Raw genomic sequence first — 19,778 nt, 5'->3', positions numbered from 1 at the left:
CATCACCGTTGCCATGACGACCATTATGACGTCGCCATGACGACCATTATGACATCACCATTGCCATGATGACCAATATGACATCACCGTTGCCATGACGACCATTATGACGTCGCCATGATGACCATTATAACATCACCGTTGCCATGACGACCAATATGACATCACCGTTGCCATGACGACCATTATGACATCACCGTTGCCACGACGTCCATTATGACATCACCGTTGCCACGACGTCCATTATGACATCACCGTTGCCATGACGACCAATATGACATCACCGTTGCCATGACGACCAATATGACATCACCGTTGCCATGACGACCAATATGACATCACCGTTGCCATGACGACCAATATGACGTCGCCGTTGCCATGACGACCATTATGACGTTGTCATGACGACCATTATGACATCACCGTTGCCATGACGACCATTATGACATCACCGTTGCCATGACGACCATTATGACATCACCGTTGCCATGACGACCATTATGACATCACCGTTGCCATGACGACCATTATGACATCACCATTGCCATGACGACCAATATGACATCACCGTTGCCATGACGACCATTATGACGTCGCCATGACGACCATTATGACATCACCATTGCCATGACGACCAATATGACATCACCGTTGCCATGACGACCATTATGACGTCGCCATGACGACCATTATGACATCACCATTGCCATGACGACCAATATGACATCACCGTTGCCATGACATCACCGTTGCCATGACGACCATTATGACATCACCGTTGCCATGACGACCATTATGACATCACCGTTGCCATGACGACCATTATGACGTTGCCATGACGTCCATTATGGCATCATTGTTGCCATGACGACCATTATGACATCACCGTTGCCATGACGACCATTATGACGTCGCCATGACGACCATTATGGCATCATTGTTGCCATGACGACCATTATGACATCACCGTTGCCATGACGACCATTATGACGTCGCCATGACGACCATTATGGCATCATCGTTGCCATGACGACCATTATGACATCATTGTTGCCTTGACGACCAATATGACATCACCGTTGCCATGACGACCATTATGACATCACCGTTGCCATGACGACCATTATGGCATCACCGTTGCCATGACGACCATTATGGCATCACCGTTGCCATGACGACCATTATGGCATCACCGTTGCCATGACGACCATTATGGCATCACCGTTGCCATGACGACCATTATGGCATCACCGTTGCCATGACGACCATTATGGCATCACCGTTGCCATGACGACCATTATGGCATCACCGTTGCCATGACGACCATTATGGCATCACCGTTGCCATGACGACCATTATGGCATCACCGTTGCCATGACGACCATTATGGCATCACCGTTGCCATGACGACCATTATGGCATCACCGTTGCCATGACGACCATTATGGCATCACCGTTGCCATGACGACCATTATGGCATCACCGTTGCCATGACGACCATTATGGCATCACCGTTGCCATGACGACCATTATGGCATCACCGTTGCCATGACAACCATTATGACATCATTGTTGCCATGACAACCATTATGACATCACCGTTGCCATGACGTCCATTATGACGTTGCCATGACGTCCATTATGACATCATTGTTGCCATGACGACCATTATGACATCACCGTTGCCATGACGACCATTATGACGTCGCCATGACGACCATTATGACATCACCATTGCCATGACAACCAATATGACATCACCGTTGCCATGACAACCATTATGACGTTGCCATGACGTCCATTATGACATCATTGTTGCCATGACGACCATTATGACATCACCGTTGCCATGACGACCATTATGACGTCGCCATGACGACCATTATGACATCACCATTGCCATGACGACCAATATGACATCACCGTTGCCATGACGACCATTATGACGTCGCCATGACGACCATTATGGCATCATTGTTGCCATGACGACCATTATGACATCACCGTTGCCATGACGTCCATTATGACATCACCGTTGCCATGACGACCATTATAACATCACCGTTGCCATGACGACCATTATGACATCACCGTTGCCATGACGACCATTATGGCATCATTGTTGCCATGACGACATTATGACATCACCGTTGACATGACGACCATTATGACATCACCGTTGACATGACGACCATTATGACATCGCCGTTGCCATGACGACCATTATGACATCACCGTTGCCATGACAACCATTATGACATCATTGTTGCCATGACAACCATTATGACATCACCGTTGCCATGACGACCATTATGACGTTGCCATGACGTCCATTATGACATCATTGTTGCCATGACGACCATTATGACATCACCGTTGCCATGACGACCAATATGACATCACCGTTGCCATGACGACCATTATGACGTCGCCATGACGAACATTATGACATCACCATTGCCATGACGACCAATATGACATCACCGTTGCCATGACATCACCGTTGCCATGATGACCATTATGACATCACCGTTGCCATGACGACCATTATGACATCACCGTTGCCATGACGACCATTATGACGTTGCCATGACGTCCATTATGGCATCATTGTTGCCATGACGACCATTATGACATCACCGTTGCCATGACGACCATTATGACGTCGCCATGACGACCATTATGGCATCATCGTTGCCATGACGACCATTATGACATCATTGTTGCCATGACGACCAATATGACATCACCGTTGCCATGACGACCATTATGACATCACCGTTGCCATGACGACCATTATGACATCACCGTTGCCATGACGACCATTATGACATCACCGTTGCCATGACGACCATTATGACATCACCGTTGCCATGACGACCATTATGACATCACCGTTGCCATGACGACCATTATGACATCACCGTTGCCATGACGACCATTATGACATCACCGTTGCCATGACGACCATTATGACGTTGCCATGACGACCATTATGACATCACCGTTGCCATGACGACCATTATGACGTTGCCATGACGACCATTATGACATCACCGTTGCCATGACGACCATTATGACGTCGCCATGATGACCATTATGACGTCGCCATGACGACCATTATGGCATCACCGTTGCCATGACGACCATTATGGCATCGCCGTTGCCATGACGACCATTATGGCATCACCGTTGCCATGACGACCATTATGGCATCACCGTTGCCATGACGACCAATATGGCATCACCGCTGCCATGACGACCATTATGGCATCACCGTTGCCATGACGACCATTATGGCATCACCGTTGCCATGACGTCCATTATGACATCACCGTTGCCATGACGACCATTATGACATCACCGTTGCCATGACGACCATTATGACATCACCGTTGCCATGACGACCATTATGGCATCATTGTTGCCATGACGACCATTATGGCATCATTGTTGCCATGACGACCATTATGGCATCATTGTTGCCATGACGACCATTATGACATCACCGTTGCCATGACGACCATTATGACATCACTGTTGCCAGGACGACCATTATGACGTCGCCGTTGCCACGACGACCATTATGACGTCGCCGTTGCCATGACGACCATTATGACGTCGCCGTTGCCATGACGACCATTATGACGTCGCCGTTGCCATGACGACCATTATGGCGTCGCCGTTGCCATGACGACCATTATGGCGTCGCCATGACGACCATTATGACATCACCGTTGCCATGACGACCATTATGACATCACCGTTGCCATGACGACCATTATGACATCACCGTTGCCATGACGACCATTATGACATCACCGTTGCCATGACGACCATTATGACATCACCGTTGCTATGACGACCATTATGACATCATTGTTGCCATGACGACCATTATGACATCACCGTTGCCATGACAACCATTATGACGTTGCCATGACGTCCATTATGACATCATTGTTGCCATGACGACCATTATGACATCACCGTTGCCATGACGACCATTATGACGTCGCCATGACGACCATTATGACATCACCATTGCCATGATGACCAATATGACATCACCGTTGCCATGACGACCATTATGACGTCGCCATGATGACCATTATAACATCACCGTTGCCATGACGACCAATATGACATCACCGTTGCCATGACGACCATTATGACATCACCGTTGCCACGACGTCCATTATGACATCACCGTTGCCACGACGTCCATTATGACATCACCGTTGCCATGACGACCAATATGACATCACCGTTGCCATGACGACCAATATGACATCACCGTTGCCATGACGACCAATATGACATCACCGTTGCCATGACGACCAATATGACGTCGCCGTTGCCATGACGACCATTATGACGTTGTCATGACGACCATTATGACATCACCGTTGCCATGACGACCATTATGACATCACCGTTGCCATGACGACCATTATGACATCACCGTTGCCATGACGACCATTATGACATCACCGTTGCCATGACGACCATTATGACATCACCATTGCCATGACGACCAATATGACATCACCGTTGCCATGACGACCATTATGACGTCGCCATGACGACCATTATGACATCACCATTGCCATGACGACCAATATGACATCACCGTTGCCATGACGACCATTATGACGTCGCCATGACGACCATTATGACATCACCATTGCCATGACGACCAATATGACATCACCGTTGCCATGACATCACCGTTGCCATGACGACCATTATGACATCACCGTTGCCATGACGACCATTATGACATCACCGTTGCCATGACGACCATTATGACGTTGCCATGACGTCCATTATGGCATCATTGTTGACATGACGACCATTATGACATCACCGTTGCCATGACGACCATTATGACGTCGCCATGACGACCATTATGGCATCATTGTTGCCATGACGACCATTATGACATCACCGTTGACATGACGACCATTATGACGTCGCCATGACGACCATTATGGCATCATCGTTGCCATGACGACCATTATGACATCATTGTTGCCTTGACGACCAATATGACATCACCGTTGCCATGACGACCATTATGACATCACCGTTGCCATGACGACCATTATGGCATCACCGTTGCCATGACGACCATTATGGCATCACCGTTGCCATGACGACCATTATGGCATCACCGTTGCCATGACGACCATTATGGCATCACCGTTGCCATGACGACCATTATGGCATCACCGTTGCCATGACGACCATTATGGCATCACCGTTGCCATGACGACCATTATGGCATCACCGTTGCCATGACGACCATTATGGCATCACCGTTGCCATGACGACCATTATGGCATCACCGTTGCCATGACGACCATTATGGCATCACCGTTGCCATGACGACCATTATGGCATCACCGTTGCCATGACGACCATTATGGCATCACCGTTGCCATGACGACCATTATGGCATCACCGTTGCCATGACGACCATTATGGCATCACCGTTGCCATGACGACCATTATGGCATCACCGTTGCCATGACAACCATTATGACATCATTGTTGCCATGACAACCATTATGACATCACCGTTGCCATGACGTCCATTATGACGTTGCCATGACGTCCATTATGACATCATTGTTGCCATGACGACCATTATGACATCACCGTTGCCATGACGACCATTATGACGTCGCCATGACGACCATTATGACATCACCAGTGCCATGACAACCAATATGACATCACCGTTGCCATGACAACCATTATGACGTTGCCATGACGTCCATTATGACATCATTGTTGCCATGACGACCATTATGACATCACCGTTGCCATGACGACCATTATGACGTCGCCATGACGACCATTATGACATCACCATTGCCATGACGACCAATATGACATCACCGTTGCCATGACGACCATTATGACGTCGCCATGACGACCATTATGGCATCATTGTTGCCATGACGACCATTATGACATCACCGTTGCCATGACGTCCATTATGACATCACCGTTGCCATGACGACCATTATAACATCACCGTTGCCATGACGACCATTATGACATCACCGTTGCCATGACGACCATTATGGCATCATTGTTGCCATGACGACATTATGACATCACCGTTGACATGACGACCATTATGACATCACCGTTGACATGACGACCATTATGACATCGCCGTTGCCATGACGACCATTATGACATCACCGTTGCCATGACAACCATTATGACATCATTGTTGCCATGACAACCATTATGACATCACCGTTGCCATGACGACCATTATGACGTTGCCATGACGTCCATTATGACATCATTGTTGCCATGACGACCATTATGACATCACCGTTGCCATGACGACCATTATGACGTCGCCATGACGACCATTATTACATCACCATTGCCATGACAACCAATATGACACCACCCTTGCCATGACGACCATTATGACGTTGCCATGACGTCCATTATGACATCATTGTTGCCATGACGACCATTATGACATCACCATTGCCATGACGACCATTATGACGTCGCCATGACGAACATTATGACATCACCATTGCCATGACGACCAATATGACATCACCGTTGCCATGACGACCATTATGACGTCGCCATGACGACCATTATGGCATCATTGTTGCCATGACGACCATTATGACATCACCGTTGCCATGACGTCCATTATGACATCACCGTTGCCATGACGACCATTATAACATCACCGTTGCCATGACGACCATTATGACATCACCGTTGCCATGACGACCATTATGGTATCATTGTTGCCATGACGACCATTATGACATCACCGTTGACATGACGACCATTATGACATCGCCGTTGACATGACGACCATTATGACATCACCGTTGCCATGACGACCATTATGACATCACCGTTGCCATGACGACCATTATGACATCACCGTTGCCATGACGACCATTATGACATCACCGTTGCCATGACGACCATTATGACATCACCGTTGCTATGTCGACCATTATGACATCATTGTTGCCATGACGACCATTATGACATCACCGTTGCCATGACGACCATTATGACGTCGCCATGACGACCATTATGACGTCGCCATGACGACCATTATGACATCACCATTGCCATGACGACCAATATGACATCACCGTTGCCATGACGACCATTATGACATCACCGTTGCCACGACGTCCATTATGACATCACCGTTGCCACGACGTCCATTATGACATCACCGTTGCCATGACGACCAATATGACATCACCGTTGCCATGACGACCAATATGACATCACCGTTGCCATGACGACCATTATGACATCACCGTTGCCATGACGACCATTATGACATCACCATTGCCATGACGACCAATATGACATCACCGTTGCCATGACGACCATTATGACGTCGCCATGACGAACATTATGACATCACCATTGCCATGACGACCAATATGACATCACCGTTGCCATGACATCACCGTTGCCATGACGACCATTATGACATCACCGTTGCCATGACGACCATTATGACATCACCGTTGCCATGACGACCATTATGACGTTGCCATGACGTCCATTATGGCATCATTGTTGCCATGACGACCATTATGACATCACCGTTGCCATGACGACCATTATGACGTCGCCATGACGACCATTATGGCATCATCGTTGCCATGACGACCATTATGACATCATTGTTGCCATGACGACCAATATGACATCACCGTTGCCATGACGACCATTATGACATCACCGTTGCCATGACGACCATTATGACATCACCGTTGCCATGACGACCATTATGACATCACCGTTGCCATGACGACCATTATGACATCACCGTTGCCATGACGACCATTATGACATCACCGTTGCCATGACGACCATTATGACATCACCGTTGCCATGACGACCATTATGACATCACCGTTGCCATGACGACCATTATGACGTTGCCATGACGACCATTATGACATCACCGTTGCCATGACGACCATTATGACGTTGCCATGACGACCATTATGACATCACCGTTGCCATGACGACCATTATGACGTCGCCATGATGACCATTATGACGTCGCCATGACGACCATTATGGCATCACCGTTGCCATGACGACCATTATGGCATCGCCGTTGCCATGACGACCATTATGGCATCACCGTTGCCATGACGACCATTATGGCATCACCGTTGCCATGACGACCATTATGGCATCACCGCTGCCATGACGACCATTATGGCATCACCGTTGCCATGACGACCATTATGGCATCACCGCTGCCATGACGACCATTATGGCATCACCGTTGCCATGACGACCATTATGGCATCACCGTTGCCATGACGACCATGATGGCATCACCGTTGCCATGACGACCATGATGGCATCACCGTTGCCATGACGACCATGATGGCATCACCGTTGCCATGACGACCATGATGGCATCACCGTTGCCATGACGACCATGATGGCATCACCGTTGCCATGACGACCATGATGGCATCACCGTTGCCATGACGACCATGATGGCATCACCGATGCCATGACGACCATGATGGCATCACCGTTGCCATGACGACCATGATGGCATCACCGTTGCCATGACGACCATGATGGCATCACCGTTGCCATGACGACCATGATGGCATCACCGTTGCCATGACGACCATGATGGCGTCACCGTTGCCATGACGACCATGATGGCATCACCGTTGCCATGACGACCATTATGGCATCACCGTTGCCATGACGACCATTATGGCATCACCGTTGCCATGACGACCATTATGGCATCACCGTTGCCATGACGACCATTATGGCATCACCGTTGCCATGACGACCATTATGGCATCACCGTTGCCATGACGACCATTATGGCATCACCGTTGCCATGACGACCATTATGGCATCACCGTTGCCATGACGACCATTATGGCATCACCGTTGCCATGACGACCATTATGACATCATTGTTGCCATGACGACCATTATGACATCACCGTTGCCATGACGACCATTATGACGTTGCCATGACGTTCATTATGACATCATTGTTGCCATGACGACCATTATGACATCACCGTTGCCATGACGACCATTATGACGTCGCCATGACGATCATTATGACATCACCAATGCCATGACAACCAATATGACATCACCGTTGCCATGACGACCATTATGACGTTGCCATGACGTCCATTATGACATCATTGTTGCCATGACGACCATTATGACATCACCGTTGCCATGACGACCATTATGACGTCGCCATGACGACCATTATGACATGACCATTGCCATGACGACCAATATGACATCACCGTTGCCATGACGACCATTATGACGTCGCCATGACGACCATTATGGCATCATTGTTGCCATGACGACCATTATGACATCACCGTTGCCATGACGTCCATTATGACATCACCGTTGCCATGACGACCATTATGACATCACCGTTGCCATGACGACCATTATGACATCACCGTTGCCATGACGACCATTATGGCATCATTGTTGCCATGACGACCATTATGGCATCATTGTTGCCATGACGACCATTATGACATCACCGTTGCCATGACGACCATTATGACATCACTGTTGCCATGACGACCATTATGACATCGCCGTTGCCACAACGACCATTATGACGTCGCCGTTGCCACGACGACCATTATGACGTCGCCGTTGCCATGACGACCATTATGACGTCGCCGTTGCCATGACGACCATTATGACGTCGCCGTTGCCATGACGACCATTATGGCGTCGCCGTTGCCATGACGACCATTATGGCGTCGCCATGACGACCATTATGACATCACCGTTGCCATGACGACCATTATGACATCACCGTTGCCATGACGACCATTATGACATCACCGTTGCCATGACGACCATTATGACATCACCGTTGCCATGACGACCATTATGACATCACCGTTGCTATGACGACCATTATGACATCATTGTTGCCATGACGACCATTATGACATCACCGTTGCCATGACAACCATTATGACGTTGCCATGACGTCCATTATGACATCATTGTTGCCATGACGACCATTATGACATCACCGTTGCCATGACGACCATTATGACGTCGCCATGACGACCATTATGACATCACCATTGCCATGATGACCAATATGACATCACCGTTGCCATGACGACCATTATGACGTCGCCATGATGACCATTATAACATCACCGTTGCCATGACGACCAATATGACATCACCGTTGCCATGACGACCATTATGACATCACCGTTGCCACGACGTCCATTATGACATCACCGTTGCCACGACGTCCATTATGACATCACCGTTGCCATGACGACCAATATGACATCACCGTTGCCATGACGACCAATATGACATCACCGTTGCCATGACGACCAATATGACATCACCGTTGCCATGACGACCAATATGACGTCGCCGTTGCCATGACGACCATTATGACGTTGTCATGACGACCATTATGACATCACCGTTGCCATGACGACCATTATGACATCACCGTTGCCATGACGACCATTATGACATCACCGTTGCCATGACGACCATTATGACATCACCGTTGCCATGACGACCATTATGACATCACCATTGCCATGACGACCAATATGACATCACCGTTGCCATGACGACCATTATGACGTCGCCATGACGACCATTATGACATCACCATTGCCATGACGACCAATATGACATCACCGTTGCCATGACATCACCGTTGCCATGACGACCATTATGACATCACCGTTGCCATGACGACCATTATGACATCACCGTTGCCATGACGACCATTATGACGTTGCCATGACGTCCATTATGGCATCATTGTTGCCATGACGACCATTATGACATCACCGTTGCCATGACGACCATTATGACGTCGCCATGACGACCATTATGGCATCATTGTTGCCATGACGACCATTATGGCATCACCGTTGCCATGACGACCATTATGGCATCACCGTTGCCATTACGACCATTATGGCATCACCGTTGCCATGACGACCATTCTGTCATCACCGTTGCCATGACGACCATTATGGCATCACCGTTGCCATGACGACCATTATGGCATCACCGTTGCCATGACGACCATTATGGCATCACCGTTGCCATGACGACCATTATGGCATCACCGTTGCCATGACGACCATTATGGCATCACCGTTGCCATGACGACCATTATGGCATCACCGTTGCCATGACGACCATTATGGCATCACCGTTGCCATGACGACCATTATGGCATCACCGTTGCCATGACGACCATTATGGCATCACCGTTGCCATGACGACCATTATGGCATCACCGTTGCCATGACTACCATTATGACATCATTGTTGCCATGACAACCATTATGACATCACCGTTGCCATGACGTCCATTATGACGTTGCCATGACGTCCATTATGACATCATTGTTGCCATGACGACCATTATGACATCACCGTTGCCATGACGACCATTATGACGTCGCCATGACGACCATTATGACATCACCATTGCCATGACAACCAATATGACATCACCGTTGCCATGACGACCATTATGACATCACCGTTGCCATGACGACCATTATGGCATCATTGTTGCCATGACGACCATTATGACATCACCGTTGACATGACGACCATTATGACATCACCGTTGACATGACGACCATTATGACATCGCCGTTGCCATGACGACCATTATGACATCACCGTTGCCATGACGACCATTATAACATCACCATTGCCATGACGACCAATATGACATCACCGTTGCCATGACGACCATTATGACGTCGCCATGACGACCATTATGACATCACCATTGCCATGACGACCAATATGACATCACCGTTGCCATGACATCACCGTTGCCATGACGACCATTATGACATCACCGTTGCCATGACGACCATTATGACATCACCGTTGCCATGACGACCATTATGACGTTGCCATGACGTCCATTATGGCATCATTGTTGCCATGACGACCATTATGACATCACCGTTGCCATGACGACCATTATGACGTCGCCATGACGACCATTATGGCATCATTGTTGCCATGACGACCATTATGACATCACCCTTGCCATGACGACCATTATGACGTCGCCATGACGACCATTATGGCATCATCGTTGCCATGACGACCATTATGACATCATTGTTGCCTTGACGACCAATATGACATCACCGTTGCCATGACGACCATTATGACATCACCGTTGCCATGACGACCATTATGGCATCACCGTTGCCATGACGACCATTATGGCATCACCGTTGCCATGACGACCATTATGGCATCACCGTTGCCATGACGACCATTATGGCATCACCGTTGCCATGACGACCATTATGGCATCACCGTTGCCATGACGACCATTATGGCATCACCGTTGCCATGACGACCATTATGGCATCACCGTTGCCATGACGACCATTATGGCATCACCGTTGCCATGACGACCATTATGGCATCACCGTTGCCATGACGACCATTATGGCATCACCGTTGCCATGACGACCATTATGGCATCACCGTTGCCATGACGACCATTATGGCATCACCGTTGCCATGACGACCATTATGGCATCACCGTTGCCATGACGACCATTATGGCATCACCGTTGCCATGACGACCATTATGGCATCACCGTTGCCATGACGACCATTATGGCATCACCGTTGCCATGACAACCATTATGACATCATTGTTGCCATGACAACCATTATGACATCACCGTTGCCATGACGACCATTATGACGTTGCCATGACGTCCATTATGACATAATTGTTGCCATGACGACCATTATGACATCACCGTTGCCATGACGACCATTATGACGTCGCCATGACGACCATTATGACATCACCATTGCCATGACAACCAATATGACATCGACGTTGCCATGACGTCCATTATGACATCATTGTTGCCATGACGACCATTATGACGTCGCCATGACGAACATTATGACATCACCATTGCCATGACGACCAATATGACATCACTGTTGCCATGACGACCATTATGACGTCGCCATGACGACCATTATGGCATCATTGTTGCCATGACGACCATTATGACATCACCGTTGCCATGACGTCCATTATGACATCACCGTTGCCATGACGACCATTATGACATCACCGTTGCCATGACGACCATTATGACATCACCGTTGCCATGACGACCATTATGACATCACCGTTGCCATGACGACCATTATGACATCACCGTTGCCATGACGACCATTATGACGTTGCCATGACGACCATTATGACATCACCGTTGCCATGACGACCATTATGACGTCGCCATGATGACCATTATGACGTCGCCATGACGACCATTATGGCATCACCGTTGCCATGACGACCATTATGGCATCGCCGTTGCCATGACGACCATTATGGCATCACCGTTGCCATGACGACCATTATGGCATCACCGTTGCCATGACGACCATTATGGCATCACCGCTGCCATGACGACCATGATGGCATCACCGTTGCCATGACGACCATTATGGCATCACCGTTGCCATGACGACCATGATGGCATCACCGTTGCCATGACGACCATGATGGCATCACCGTTGCCATGACGACCATGATGGCATCACCGTTGCCATGACGACCATGATGGCATCACCGTTGCCATGACGACCATGATGGCATCACCGTTGCCATGACGACCATGATGGCATCACCGTTGCCATGACGACCATGATGGCATCACCGATGCCATGACGACCATGATGGCATCACCGTTGCCATGACGACCATGATGGCATCACCGTTGCCATGACGACCATGATGGCATCACCGTTGCCATGACGACCATGATGGCATCACCGTTGCCATGACGACCATGATGGCATCACCGTTGCCATGACGACCATGATGACATCACCGTTGCCATGACGACCATGATGGCATCACCGTTGCCATGACGACCATGATGGCATCACCGTTGCCATGACGACCATGATGGCATCACCGTTGCCATGACGACCATTATGGCATCACCGTTGCCATGACGACCATTATGGCATCACCGTTGCCATGACGACCATTATGGCATCACCGTTGCCATGACGACCATTATGGCATCACCGTTGCCATGACGACCATTATGGCATCACCGTTGCCATGACGACCATTATGGCATCACCGTTGCCATGACGACCATTATGGCATCACCGTTGCCATGACGACCATTATGGCATCACCGTTGCCATGACGACCATTATGGCATCACCGTTGCCATGACGACCATTATGACATCATTGTTGCCATGACGACCATTATGACATCACCGTTGCCATGACGACCATTATGACGTTGCCATGACGTCCATTATGACATCATTGTTGCCATGACGACCATTATGACATCACCGTTGCCATGACGACCATTATGACGTCGCCATGACGACCATTATGACATCACCAATGCCATGACAACCAATATGACATCACCGTTGCCATGACGACCATTATGACGCTGCCATGACGTCCATTATGACATCATTGTTGCCATGACGACCATTATGACATCACCGTTGCCATGACGACCATTATGACGTCGCCATGACGACCATTATGACATGACCATTGCCATGACGACCAATATGACATCACCGTTGCCATGACGACCATTATGACGTCGCCATGACGACCATTATGGCATCATTGTTGCCATGACGACCATTATGACATCACCGTTGCCATGACGTCCATTATGACATCACCGTTGCCATGACGACCATTATGACATCACCGTTGCCATGACGACCATTATGACATCACCGTTGCCATGACGACCATTATGGCATCATTGTTGCCATGACGACCATTATGGCATCATTGTTGCCATGACGACCATTATGGCATCATTGTTGCCATGACGACCATTATGACATCACCGTTGCCATGACGACCATTATGACATCACTGTTGCCATGACGACCATTATGACATCGCCGTTGCCATGACGACCATTATGACATCACCGTTGCCATGACGACCATTATGGCATCATTGTTGCCATGACGACCATTATGGCATCATTGTTGCCATGACGAAAATTATGGCATCATTGTTGCCATGACGACCATTATGACATCACCGTTGCCATGACGACCATTATGATATCACTGTTGCCATGACGACCATTATGACGTCGCCGTTGCCACGACGACCATTATGACGTCGCCGTTGCCATGACGACCATTATGACGTCGCCGTTGCCATGACGACCATTATGACGTCGCCGTTGCCATGACGACCATTATGGCGTCGCCGTTGCCATGACGACCATTATGGCGTCGCCATGACGACCATTATGACATCACCGTTGCCATGACGACCATTATGACATCACCGTTGCCATGACGACCATTATGACATCACCGTTGCCATGACGACCATTATGACATCACCGTTGCCATGACGACCATTATGACATCACCGTTGCTATGACGACCATTATGACATCATTGTTGCCATGACGACCATTATGACATCACCGTTGCCATGACAACCATTATGACGTTGCCATGACGTCCATTATGACATCATTGTTGCCATGACGACCATTATGACATCACCGTTGCCATGACGACCATTATGACGTCGCCATGACGACCATTATGACATCACCATTGCCATGATGACCAATATGACATCACCGTTGCCATGACGACCATTATGACGTCGCCATGATGACCATTATAACATCACCGTTGCCATGACGACCAATATGACATCACCGTTGCCATGACGACCATTATGACATCACCGTTGCCACGACGTCCATTATGACATCACCGTTGCCACGACGTCCATTATGACATCACCGTTGCCATGACGACCAATATGACATCACCGTTGCCATGACGACCAATATGACATCACCGTTGCCATGACGACCAATATGACATCACCGTTGCCATGACGACCAATATGACGTCGCCGTTGCCATGACGACCATTATGACGTTGTCATGACGACCATTATGACATCACCGTTGCCATGACGACCATTATGACATCACCGTTGCCATGACGACCATTATGACATCACCGTTGCCATGACGACCATTATGACATCACCGTTGCCATGACGACCATTATGACATCACCATTGCCATGACGACCAATATGACATCACCGTTGCCATGACGACCATTATGACGTCGCCATGACGACCATTATGACATCACCATTGCCATGACGACCAATATGACATCACCGTTGCCATGACATCACCGTTGCCATGACGACCATTATGACATCACCGTTGCCATGACGACCATTATGACATCACCGTTGCCATGACGACCATTATGACGTTGCCATGACGTCCATTATGGCATCATTGTTGCCATGACGACCATTATGACATCACCGTTGCCATGACGACCATTATGACGTCGCCATGACGACCATTATGGCATCATTGTTGCCATGACGACCATTATGACATCACCGTTGACATGACGACCATTATGACATCACCGTTGACATGACGACCATTATGACATCGCCGTTGCCATGACGACCATTATGACATCACCGTTGCCATGACGACCATTATAACATCACCATTGCCATGACGACCAATATGACATCACCGTTGCCATGACGACCATTATGACGTCGCCATGACGACCATTATGACATCACCATTGCCATGACGACCAATATGACATCACCGTTGCCATGACGACCATTATGGCATCATTGTTGCCATGACGACCATTATGACATCACCGTTGCCATGACGACCATTATGACGTTGCCATGACGTCCATTATGGCATCATTGTTGCCATGACGACCATTATGACATCACCGTTGCCATGACGACCATTATGACGTCGCCATGACGACCATTATGGCATCATTGTTGCCATGACGACCATTATGACATCACCCTTGCCATGACGACCATTATGACGTCGCCATGACGACCATTATGGCATCATCGTTGCCATGACGACCATTATGACATCATTGTTGCCTTGACGACCAATATGACATCACCGTTGCCATGACGACCATTATGGCATCACCGTTGCCATGACGACCATTATGGCATCACCGTTGCCATGACGACCATTATGGCATCACCGTTGCCATGACGACCATTATGGCATCACCGTTGCCATGACGACCATTATGGCATCACCGTTGCCATGACGACCATTATGGCATCACCGTTGCCATGACGACCATTATGGCATCACCGTTGCCATGACGACCATTATGGCATCACCGTTGCCATGACGACCATTATGGCATCACCGTTGCCATGACGACCATTATGGCATCACCGTTGCCATGACGACCATTATGGCATCACCGTTGCCATGACGACCATTATGGCATCACCGTTGCCATGACGACCATTATGGCATCACCGTTGCCATGACGACCATTATGGCATCACCGTTGCCATGACGACCATTATGGCATCACCGTTGCCATGACAACCATTATGACATCATTGTTGCCATGACAACCATTATGACATCACCGTTGCCATGACGACCATTATGACGTTGCCATGACGTCCATTATGACATAATTGTTGCCATGACGACCATTATGACATCACCGTTGCCATGACGACCATTATGACGTCGCCATGACGACCATTATGACATCACCATTGCCATGACAACCAATATGACATCACCGTTGCCATGACGACCATTATGACGTTGCCATGACGTCCATTATGACATCATTGTTGCCATGACGACCATTATGACATCACCGTTGCCATGACGACCATTATGACGTCGCCATGACGAACATTATGACATCACCATTGCCATGACGACCAATATGACATCACTGTTGCCATGACGACCATTATGACGTCGCCATGACGACCATTATGGCATCATTGTTGCCATGACGACCATTATGACATCACCGTTGCCATGACGTCCATTATGACATCACCGTTGCCATGACGACCATTATGACATCACCGTTGCCATGACGACCATTATGACATCACCGTTGCCATGACGACCATTATGACATCACCGTTGCCATGACGACCATTATGACATCACCGTTGCCATGACGACCATTATGACGTTGCCATGACGACCATTATGACATCACCGTTGCCATGACGACCATTATGGCATCACCGCTGCCATGACGACCATGATGGCATCACCGTTGCCATGACGACCATTATGGCATCACCGTTGCCATGACGACCATGATGGCATCACCGTTGCCATGACGACCATGATGGCATCACCGTTGCCATGACGACCATGATGGCATCACCGTTGCCATGACGACCATGATGGCATCACCGTTGCCATGACGACCATGATGGCATCACCGTTGCCATGACGACCATGATGGCATCACCGTTGCCATGACGACCATGATGGCATCACCGATGCCATGACGACCATGATGGCATCACCGTTGCCATGACGACCATGATGGCATCACCGTTGCCATGACGACCATGATGGCATCACCGTTGCCATGACGACCATGATGGCATCACCGTTGCCATGACGACCATGATGGCATCACCGTTGCCATGACGACCATGATGGCATCACCGTTGCCATGACGACCATTATGGCATCACCGTTGCCATGACGACCATGATGGCATCACCGTTGCCATGACGACCATTATGGCATCACCGTTGCCATGACGACCATTATGGCATCACCGTTGCCATGACGACCATTATGGCATCACCGTTGCCATGACGACCATTATGGCATCAACGTTGCCATGACGACCATTATGGCATCACCGTTGCCATGACGACCATTATGGCATCACCGTTGCCATGACGACCATTATGGCATCACCGTTGCCATGACGACCATTATGGCATCACCGTTGCCATGACGACCATTATGGCATCACCGTTGCCATGACGACCATTATGACATCATTGTTGCCATGACGACCATTATGACATCACCGTTGCCATGACGACCATTATGACGTTGCCATGACGTCCATTATGACATCATTGTTGCCATGACGACCATTATGACATCACCGTTGCCATGACGACCATTATGACGTCGCCATGACGACCATTATGACATCACCAATGCCATGACAACCAATATGACATCACCGTTGCCATGACGACCATTATGACGTTGCCATGACGTCCATTATGACATCATTGTTGCCATGACGACCATTATGACATCACCGTTGCCATGACGACCATTATGACGTCGCCATGACGACCATTATGACATGACCATTGCCATGACGACCAATATGACATCACCGTTGCCATGACGACCATTATGACGTCGCCATGACGACCATTATGGCATCATTGTTGCCATGACGACCATTATGACATCACCGTTGCCATGACGTCCATTATGACATCACCGTTGCCATGACGACCATTATGACATCACCGTTGCCATGACGACCATTATGACATCACCGTTGCCATGACGACCATTATGGCATCATTGTTGCCATGACGACCATTATGGCATCATTGTTGCCATGACGACCATTATGGCATCATTGTTGCCATGACGACCATTATGACATCACCGTTGCCATGACGACCATTATGGCATCATTGTTGCCATGACGACCATTATGGCATCATTGTTGCCATGACGACCATTATGGCATCATTGTTGCCATGACGACCATTATGACATCACCGTTGCCA

This window comes from Phyllobates terribilis, unplaced genomic scaffold, assembly GCF_046119375.1.
Source record: "Phyllobates terribilis strain yellow unplaced genomic scaffold, ASM4611937v1 Scaffold_75__1_contigs__length_6962009, whole genome shotgun sequence".
NCBI classification, from domain to species: Eukaryota; Metazoa; Chordata; class Amphibia; order Anura; family Dendrobatidae; genus Phyllobates; species Phyllobates terribilis.
The sequence above is the reverse complement of the archived record's forward strand: the minus strand, read 5'-3'. Positions refer to the sequence as shown.